The sequence below is a fragment of the Triticum aestivum genome, chromosome 3B (genome assembly GCF_018294505.1).
Source record: "Triticum aestivum cultivar Chinese Spring chromosome 3B, IWGSC CS RefSeq v2.1, whole genome shotgun sequence".
In the NCBI taxonomy this organism is placed as follows: Eukaryota; Viridiplantae; Streptophyta; class Magnoliopsida; order Poales; family Poaceae; genus Triticum; species Triticum aestivum.
This window is the reverse complement of record NC_057801.1, coordinates 25,844,525-25,853,774: the sequence shown is the minus strand read 5'-3', so window position 1 is coordinate 25,853,774 and position 9,250 is coordinate 25,844,525. Positions and strand designations below refer to the sequence as shown.

At 40.4% G+C, this 9,250-nt stretch overlaps 1 long non-coding RNA gene across 2 annotated transcripts; it reads right to left on the bottom strand.

Annotated features, from left to right (window-relative positions):
* Nucleotides 1-385: 385 nt before the first annotated feature.
* On the bottom strand, nt 386-4,004 carry LOC123068353 (uncharacterized). 2 transcript variants are annotated; one of them, XR_006431695.1, is made up of 3 exons: nt 3,763-4,004; nt 3,135-3,656; nt 386-2,739 (listed from the first exon to the last, which is right to left on the bottom strand). It is a non-coding gene; the product is annotated as an uncharacterized lncRNA (long non-coding RNA). The 2 variants fall into 2 exon arrangements; XR_006431694.1 differs by having other exon boundaries at nt 386-2,735; nt 3,763-4,003.
* Between the last annotated feature and the right edge of the window lie 5,246 nt (nt 4,005-9,250).

Here is a 9,250-nt window from a genome sequence, read left to right as displayed (position 1 = left end):
AAAAAATTACTGATTTATACTGAGCAATTTTACTTGTGTTTTACCTGTTGCATGGCAATAATTATTATTCAGTAGGTTCTCATATTAAATTTAAAAAATAAAAATTATATAATTTTTGACCCATCACATTTTATATCAATATTGCTAAATTTTAAATAGTTTCTTTTTACAATATTTTTACATTCTCTAGGAATTTAACTTGTAGTTTGCATCATATGTTTTATGTTGGTGTTCCAACAATTTAGTCCGAGATAGTGACGCTTAAGAAAACCTATCGGTCAATTGAGCCCCCCCCCCCCTCGTTGTAGATGTATGTACAGTAAAGAAAAATTGCATCCTTTCATGAATTAATATCTACATTATACATATCTAGCAAATATCTTGATGAAAAGTTTCTAGAGTGTAGCTGCTTGTCTTCAACACAAAAATAATAATCAAAATTGTAGAGTGGGGCGTCTATGGATCCTTGGCTCTTCTGAATTTCTGGTTAAATGCACCCATCATAATTCTGAGGTTCAATAACCGGCTGGTATCACACTCTCTCTTGAAAGCAACCACCAAATCCATACACCAAGTTCAAATACAAGAAAGGTCTCTGTTGGGGCAACAACTTCAACATGCCCAAATAAAAGAGATAGGCCACAAAGGGTCAGTAGATTAGTGGCTTGCTGAAGGAGAAGGACGGCGTGCTGCCGAAGTCAATGCGTCCATCATCCAGGCAAGACGGTCTAGAGAGTGGGCGATGATATTGTAAAAGTGCTAGAAATTTGAAAATGCAATTAGTGGCCCACCGTAAAAACACTCGCTCGATAACCATCTTGTTACGCGCGCGTCGTCCAAATAGTTCATATCATCACCGCAAACACTAACCAGAAGAGGCATTTCCTCCTCCCGGTCGGTTGACCCGAGTTTCCAGAAATTCACTCATGTCGGGCAAAGCACCAAAGAAAATGGACAGTAGGGCAAGGGAAGAAGATGTTAGTTCCAGTCTCCAGGAAACCACGAAGAGGGCATACCCATCGTCAAACCCATTTGCTTGATAACCTCAGTCTCTGATGGGAGGCAGTCACGTAGAACCTCTGTCACTGACGGTATCACACACACTCTCGACTCTTCGTACTTGATATAAAAATAGAATTGTTTGGAAACACAGGTATGGAATTTGAAATCTAGGGCTATATTTATATGCATTTAGGACTTTTCATAGTTTAATGCATACTCGGTAAGTACTTTTTTTTTAACCGGGCATGCCCCTTTCCATTTGCAATAAACGGAAATACAACAGTATCCGACACAATCAGTGAGAGAAGGAAAAGAGGCAGCGAGTTCAACGCACTGCCAGGAAACCCGCTGTGCTCGCCCGCCATCGAAACGAGCACCATGGGGCGAAAACCTGACAGCACCTACTTAGTTCCAACCTATCTATTACAGACCAGGGTAGACCCACAAAAGTGAGGAAATCCTCTAACTTAGAGAAGCAAAGTCACGATGCTATAGTGTAATCGTAGTGTAAAATGAAGAAGGAATGTTAGAGACGTTTAGCGGATTATTTATTATTGATATTTACTGTAGATATAAATAATCTATAATTAATTTTATTTCACCATCAAATTGTTTGTATGTAATGATTATGAATTTACACATTAAATCTGTAATTTATATATTAATTTAAATCATTTTAGCCTTAATCATATGGATTGCAAGAAGTAAAGTTAGGGGATTGTAGCTTCTCTAACTTTCCTTCTTAATGTTAGAGGATCCGGTTCCCAAAAGTGAGGCCAGTTAACATATCCTCAAAACTTCTAATAACTCCCAGCAACGGAGCCTGAGATGAAAACCCAGTACACATTTCCCCTAGCACAGCCAGGCGATTGTTGAATCACCCAGAGAGCACCTCTCCCGCGTCTCCCGCTGAGTGTCTGTCCTCTCACACATTACTCGGTAAGAACTTTGAATATATTCCGGGCATGCGTGAACACACATTCGTCAACATTGACTTTGAGTTCACCCACCGATCCCAGCACAAGGCTGACGTGTAGAAGAAGAATTTATGTGCATATTCATTTTAACTAAGTATTCTCGTATCATCGTACGTTGTCTGAAATGTTCTTTTGCCATGTTTTCACTTTCAACCTTTGCTGTGAAAGAGTAGCTGGTAGGCAGCTGTATAGCAATTAATTCTGATCTGAAAGTGTAAGAGAATAGAGTTGGTGGAATTGTTGATGTGTTATTGCTGAGGTTTGTGGGCGTGTATATATATAGGGTATATGGACCTGCTCAAAATACAAGATATAACAAATGGGTGTGCAGCCAGACATTGCAGACACAGCAAACCCTTGGCCTTGGGTCAGGAGCAGCTAGCTGGCGAAGAGACCCATCTGAGTAGCCGGTAGCCTTGTTGCGCGGTTTAGAGCATCTCCGGCCGTTGGCCCCCCAAGGGGCGCGTAAAATCGCCGTCTGGGGGCGAGCCGGCGCACCTTGCCACTGGGCTGATGAAGTAGTATATCTGGATATATGCCACTAGAGAACAAACTAATGCAAATAGAAAGCAGTAATTCTGATTTGGCCCACCTTGCTGTGCTGCGAGCCTGGGGCAGCAAAATGGTGGTTAAAAAATTGGTCTGGCGGAGAGCAGCGATCAACTGAATGATGAATCCGCAGAGTGCAGATCCACATAAGCAGCAGCAGCAGCAGCTTCCCAGATTGGAGATAGCGAAGGCGATGGAGGTACCTGCCTACCTAGTGAAAAAGGAGAAGGGTGGGATGCAAGCAGATTAATCACAAATTCACAATGCAAGCAGATGGACCGATGTAGCTATATGAGAACATATTCATGCATGCCTATATACATACAGTTAAAAACAGGCGGCGTTATGAGCAGAGTACGCTGAGTAATCAGAATGCAATTAAGCAGTTGGTGCAGCAGATGGACCCAAGTATGTAGCTACAAATTAACAAATACTTCCTCCGTCTCAAAATAAGTGTCTTGAACTTAGTACAAATTTGTACTAGAGCTAGTACAAAGTTGAGACACTTATTCTAGTACAAAGTTGAGACATTTATTTTGAGACGGAGGGAGTAACTATCTAAATAGAAATATGCAAAGATTGCATGGTTTGTGGACGGATCATCACCTGGGTCTGGGTGGGTCAGCTTGCAGTTGCAGGGACAGGAGAAGGCGGATCTATCTGCCTGCCTGCCTCGGTTGTTTGCAGGAAGGGGAACCCTAGAATTCTAGATCCCCGATAAAATACAGAGAGAACCGAGCCGAGACGGATAAGGAAAGGGGGTCCCTGATTCTGATTGACGGAGCGCAACGCAGAGCGAGAGGGAGAGACGAACGGCCGGCGGAGGCGCGGTGGAGTGGGGCACGTACTGGTGTGGTGTTTGTGAGAAAATAGATGGGGATAGCGGACTGGCGGCGGCCGGCGGGAGAGGAGAGCTGCTGCTGCAAGCTGGCCGGCGGGGGAAGGAGTGGCTGCAAGCTCGCGAGCTGAAGAAAGAGTGAGATGAGGAGAGCGGCAGCAGGTCGGTGGAGAATTAATGGACGGTGTCTTCATTGCCATTCATTAGCCCCCTGCAGCTTTGCCTGCCTGCCTGCTGCTTGCATTATTGGAGGAGGTAGGAACTCTAGAAGAAGATTCAAAACCTACAAGCTGCACCGTAAAAACAAATTAATGGTTGGACAGCAATTGTCAAAGTTTAAACACCGTAAAATTTATCTAAATTTACTCTATCTTGTGGGAGCTACCCATTCATTACCGAGATTTTTTTTTCTTCCTTTCTCCCATCCATCTTTCTCCTCTAGCAAGGCCGCGCCCCAATCCAGGCCTCGACGCAGCGCTTTGCCAGCAAGGCCGCCACCCCCAACCCGGGCTCTAGCATCTACATCGTCAACGACCATTGACCACGCCGCCAGGTCGAGGACGGGCACAAACTTTGAGTTGGTGGGGGTGGCGTCGGTGGATCTCGTTGGCAGAGCACGTGGAGGAGCGTTGAGTGAGGAGGTGCGAATGGGGAACGATCTGGTGGAGTAGTAGCACGTGTGACCGCTGAGGGCTATATATTCGCCCGTCATATAGAGAGATCCTTCTGTCTCCTCTGGGCGCGTGGGAGTGAGCCGGCCAATGTTGTATACCATGTAATGGTTTTAAAAAGGTTGTATGCACCGGTTTGGATCGGTTTTACACCCTCCCATGCGATTTTTTTTTCTTCTTTTGTTTCTAAGTGTTTTTTTCTCTTTTTTTAAAAAAAATACATGAGTACCTTTTCCAATACACATTGTACTCCCACCATTTTTATTTCGTCCGCATATTAAGTTTTGTACTCCCACCATTTTTATTTCGTCCGCATATTAAGTTTTGCTGAAGTCAAACTTTATAAAGTTTGACCAAGTTTACAAAATAATATATGCATTTACAATAAAAGAATCAATATTATGTGAAAATGCAATGATGAATCCAATGGCATTGATTTGGTATTGTATACGCTAATATTTATCTCTACAAACTTGATCAGTTTGACTTCAGACAAGTTAATATGATAAGTAAATAGATATGGAGGGAGTATTTTTCATATACACGCGTAAAAAACAATTCGGTACATGTTGAGCATTTTCAAATGCATGATGTACATTTTTTTTCAAAAATACTTGCTTTGAACATTGTTTAAATACATGTTAAATATTTTCAATAAATGTAGATTATTTTTCTTGGCATGAGACATTTTTTAAAACTATACAAACGTTTCTTTACATTATGTATAAATTTTGCAAAAATGTCACATACAATTTTCTGAATTTTAATATTTTTTTATTTATGCAAAATTTGTGTACATTGTATATGCATTTGTCAAAACTTTCAAGAACATTCTATTTTGAAACGAACATTTTTAAATATGTACGAATGTTTCTTTGAAAGCTCTAAACATTTTTTAAAGTTCCGCAAAATTCTTTTAAGACTGCATCAACATTTTTTGAACACGCTACAAACATTCTTCCAAAATTATATATGATACTTTTTGTTTCAGAAATATAAATAAAATTAATGATAGAAAACAACCACGAGACGAATGTAGCATCACAAGGAATGCAAACTACCTGGGCCAGCACACTACAACCTCTTTTTTCTTTGAGAGAGAGGAATTACTACATTGTCCATTAAACAAACAAATTACAGTGAGTACATATGTGGTCACTCCATGAGACAAAAAAAGGGCCTAGTGTCCTAGAGATTTGCACAAAGGGCTCCAAAAATTTTTTTACAACTTTTCTTTGGGAAATCCATATGCCCAACCTAATCATCACCTATCGTCTATCACCGCTGCCATCATGCCATTGCTAGAGAAAGACGCGAATAGCCTCCACACCAAAGAACTTCATTGCAGACCGCACTGCCCTGTGAACCGATTAAACAGTCCGTCGAAGGCGATTAAACGGAGTATTTGTGCCACGTCGGTCGGGGGATCATCCCCAAGAGTGCCAGATCATGACGACGTCGTCTTCATCCAAAGTGATCAGAGAAGAAGAGTGTTGCCGCAAGCCGCCATCCTCACACCACACTGCAAGACACCCGCATACTCTGGAGAAGCCGACGCTGTTATCGGAGAAGACGGCAAGCACCAGCCACCACTACAACCTCTGTTGTAGGCGAGGCGGCCGTCTATGCCTCTAGAAGCGACGTATAGCCGCGCCCCTTTTGCATGGATGCCTCTATGTCTTGCATCTGGCGGGATGGTACATAGGGTTGCATTTGACGCTACTTAAATGGGCAGCACCCACAAGCACGTACATCGTCATACTACACACCATTTTTGTCCTTTTCTCTTTCTCTTTTTATTTTTTATTTATATTTTGAAATATTTCAAATAAAATTGTTTGAAAAAACATTTATAGATATTTCGCTATTCATCACACATTAAAAAAATGTTAATAAAGTGTACAAATTTTACTCGCACAATTTTTTGAAGCATTGTACCATTCAAAAAAAATTCGTGACATTTAGAAATTTGTCATGCATTTAAAAATATGTTCGTGATATTTATGAAAAATGTTTTCTACCATTCAAAAAAATGTTCAACGTGTATTGGAAAATTTAACACATATTTGAAAAATTATCTATGTATTATGAGAAAATGTTCATCATATGTTATAAAAATGTTCAATGTGTATGGACACAATGTTTTCCTTGTATGAAAGAATCTACAATGTGCACTAAAAAGTTAACACGTATTTTGAAAAATACGAAGTGAAAGAAACATAAGGAAAAAAAATAAAAAGATCGAAAATCAGATTAAAAACATATAGAGAAAGAGAAAAGTAAAGTAAAAAAAAACATTTTCTTGAACTATAAAAAATATTTGTGAATTTAAAATATTTTCATGAACTATAAAAAATAATTGATTTTAAAATATGTTCATGAATTTACTTATTTTAAATTCCAAAAACATTCATGATTTTTTAAAACTACCTTTTTTAGATACACGGGAAACATTTTCTAAAATGCATAATAAACCATTTAAAAATGCAGGGCGAACATTTTTTAAGATGAGATCATTTCATTGTTTTTAAATTATGATGAAAATTTTATAAATACGCGATCAAAATCTCTTTTAAACGCGGCACATATTTGAAAATACAAAAAGTCAGATGTAGAAGATAAAAGTTCAAAAAGGAAATAAAATAAAATAATCATATTTGCATGTCGAGGGGTGGACATGTATCTGGGCGGGTTGAGTTTCGGGTCAAGGGCTAACATCCAACTGGGTCAGGACAAGTTGTGCATCGAGGGTGGACAGACACCTGGGTCTGTTAGTTCCGGTTGAAGGGTCGAGGGTGGACATGCAACTGAGTCCGGGCGATTTGCGTGTTGAGGATGAACATGCAACTAGATCAGTTGAGTTTCGGATCAAGTGTGAACATGAAACTGGATAAGGATGGATACGCATCTCTGTGTGTTGTTATTTTCTGGACAAATTTGCACATGGTGAGAGACGAAAATGCTCATGGATTTTCGATAATTAGTTGATTGGGGTAGTTGTCACTAATGGTCGCCGCATCTGTTCCTAATTAATTACCATGTAACTCTAACAGTATGGTACTCCATGACACGTGAGTATATTTTGATAAAAAAAACTCACAATATAATATCCGAACAGGGCATCTCAATGTGAACTCAATCTAAGCTCCGCCATGAGAGATGGTTTATTTTCAGTGCACTAGGTTCGCTGTCCTCACATGTAGAGGAACACCGAACATGTCGGATCGACCCCTATAGATCTAAACAGAGCAAAGTGACCAACATAGTATTAGTGAGAACAACGGGAAAAGACAATCAGATTAACTCTGGAATTTCTTCAGCACCGAGTTCAAAGTAAGAAAGTCCTATAAAGTCCTGGCGGTCATAGAGTGACTTCTTATTCTCAGCTAGATTTCATAGCATCTTGTCCACTAACTGATGTTTTGCTCTCCCTATGCAATTATACTGAAGCAAGGTTTCTCCCGATATCTCTCAATCCTCAAGGTTAGTGTTTCTTCCCCTGCTCTATCTATAATAGTGTCTCACATGACCTTGGTTCTCAAAAATGCATATACAATTCATAGCACATATATTTATACACGAGAAATGGATGGACCAAATCATAACTATATTTAATGATTGTGATATGATCATGATATCCAGTGAACATCACAACCTATATGTGTGCACACACTTCAATGCTTGGTTACCATTGTATGCTACTCTATATTTAATACCAAGCGGCATAGCAAGAAAATTTTATTATTGCATCAAGTGGAGCTTGGGTGGCGGGGATCGCAGGTTGGGACGTCGAGGTCTCTACTGGCGGTGACACCGCAATCGGTGGGGAAGGGGGTGGGTGGCGGCGCGAGTGGGCTAAGGTTTTTTTTGGGTGGGTGGGGGGGGGCTACTTTTGTCGCTGGGGGAGGCGCATCGGGCAGTAAACACCATGAATGTGGGGGAGGCTGAGAGTTGTATTTATCGGCAATGAGTAGATAGGGTTTGAGCGCGCGCGGGGGACGGGGGTGGGGGTTGGGGGTCGGATTGTCCGGTCCAACATGGTAGGCATGTTTGGGACAACCTCATTTCCGCCCCACATTTGGGCAGGGTTTAGAGAGGCTCGGACCCTCCAAACAGATGGGGATGGTTTGAGGAGGCCCATTGGGTCGATGTTTTTTGTGTGGACAGCGTCCAGACATCTCGAGGAGGTTTGAGGGGTCTCCTGGGAGATTCTCTAAACCCTTAAAAAAATGCCTTACAAAGAGAAACAGAGATTCGAAGGAAATTTACTAATAATTAACCCAAAATTCTAACTGAGTTACATGTTATGTAAAAGTAACAAAATAATTGACCGCTCAAATCCTTAATCTGAATTATGTTACATTTTTCATTGGGCCTGCCTCGTCGAGTGCCTCAAAATTAGATCCTACTTGAACATATTTTATTTCATCAACTACCAAATTGTAGTATGCTACTTAATTAATTATTAGGCTTGTAACAAAAGGCTTGTACTTAGCAGCCACCATCTTACTAGCGAGCATTTGCTAGACACTAACAAAAATCCTTCATTATGCCTTTGAGTGGTATGCAAGTACATACTAGGAGTATTGATTTCTTATAGGGAAATAAGCGATGGTATCAGACCATACACAAGTTTTAAAGGCATGCAAGCGATGTTCTTGTAACAGACCAACTACAACCTGATACTTGAAAAAATATTGGTCAAAATATATCAACATGGATCGAGTTTTGAAATTTTGTGCAGCTAACCCTATGATGAAAACTAATTTGCAGTCCTTCAACCATTTGAAAGAGAAATGATTTAGTACTTCAAATAGATTAAGGGAGAATCTCTCGGTGTTGTCACTTTCTTGACTTACTTACATATACGGAAAGACGAGAGTGACATAGTGCCATAGATTGTTCCATCGAGAATTAAGTTGCTGGGGTAGATGTCATTTGTGGTCACCTCACCGGTCCATAATTAATTGCCATGTCACTCAAGTCATTAAAAGCATGCACACCCCACATCTCTTATTGATTGATATGTCAAAAGACAAGAAACGAGGTAGAATTTAATGCACCGCGCCTAAGTGTTTTGGGATTATTTGATTTTCGTAAGATGACTTACACACCTAGACGGAGGGAGTATGGTACTTTACGCGAGTGCCGTTAATATATTTTTCATCTGGACTACAGTACTCAATGTAATATCCCAATATGGCATATCTCCA